The 1,392-nt window shown below is 37.1% G+C and overlaps 1 non-coding gene across 1 annotated transcript; it reads right to left on the bottom strand.

Annotated features, from left to right (window-relative positions):
• Positions 1–227: 227 nt before the first annotated feature.
• LOC122280208 lies at positions 228–331 on the bottom strand. The gene has a single exon (XR_006229794.1). It is a non-coding gene; the product is annotated as a small nucleolar RNA R71 (small nucleolar RNA).
• Positions 332–1,392: the final 1,061 nt, after the last annotated feature.

The following is a 1,392-nucleotide window of genomic DNA, read 5'->3' on the forward strand; positions in this document are numbered from 1 at the left end:
ATTCAGAAAGTCCTTATTTGCATCTAAAAGAATTTGAAGAAGTTTGTGCAACTTTATAAAACCAAACTATCAATGATGATGTTGTTAGATTAAAGTTGTTTCCATTCTCTTTGAAAGAAAAAGCTAAGAATTGGTTGAACTCCTTGAGACCAAGATCTATTGGCACATGGCAAGAAATGCAAAGGGAATTTCTAAAAAAGTTTTTTCCTACTCATAGGACCAACACTCTTCGCAGAAATATTATGAATTTTTCTCAAAAGGAAAATGAAACATTTTTTCAGTGTTGGGAACGTTTTAAAGAATTGTTGCTAACTTGCCCACATCATGGCTATGAAACTTGGCGCACCATCAGTTTCTTCTATGAAGGTTTAACATCTCAAATGCGTCAGTTTGTAGAAATGATGTGTAATGGTGATTTTCTAAATAAAGATCCTGATGACGCTTGGGACTATTTTAACCAGTTAGCTGAAAATGCCCAATCTTGGGATAACACAGATCGTTCTGATCGGTCAAATAAGCCCAAACTCAGTGCCATGTCTCAAGAAGGTATTTATGTTCTTAAAGGAAATGATGATGTGAATGCTAGGATAGCAAGTCTGACAAGAAAAGTTGAAGCCATGGAACTTAGGAAGGTAAATCCGGTTAAGGCCAGTGAAAAAGAAGAAGAAAATTGTGGCACTTGTGAGATTAGTGGACACCTAACTCAGGATTGTCCAACAATCCCTGCTTTTAAAGAGGTGTTGCATGAACAAGCAAATGTCATGAATTCTTATCGGAGACCATTTTCTTCCCCATATTCGGAAACATATAATCCTGGATGGAGAAATCATCCCAATTTTAGTTGGAGGAATGAGTCAAATATAAATCAAAATCCTCAAGGGCCATCTTCTTTTACTCCTTATGTGCCTCCACATAAAAAAACCCTTGAGGAGACATTACAGACTTTTATGCAGGGGCAAGCCAATATCAACACTCAGACAATGCAGGCCATTACTGAGATGAGAAGTTCTATCAGCGACTTGACCTCTGCATTACATGCTCAAGAAAAGGGTAAGTTTCCTGCTCAACCTCAGCCAAATCCAAAAGGTAAATTTGAGGTAAGAAATTCAAATCCCTCTGATTCAAAATTTGAACATGCAAAGTCCATCACCACTCTACGCAGTGGAAAAATAATTGATAAGAGCATTTCAACAACGAAAGTTGATGAGACCAACAACTCTTTAAATTCCAAGAGTGATGGTGAACTTGAGAAGGTTGAATTAGATGTGCCTGTGAAAGCCCCAATACTTGCACCATTTCCCCAAAGGTTGCAACATTCTCACAAGTTGGTTCAAAATGCGGATATTCTTGAAATTTTTAAACAAGTAAAAATCAACATTCCTTTGTTAGATG

Source organism: Carya illinoinensis, chromosome 10, assembly GCF_018687715.1.
Source record: "Carya illinoinensis cultivar Pawnee chromosome 10, C.illinoinensisPawnee_v1, whole genome shotgun sequence".
NCBI lineage: Eukaryota > Viridiplantae > Streptophyta > Magnoliopsida > Fagales > Juglandaceae > Carya > Carya illinoinensis.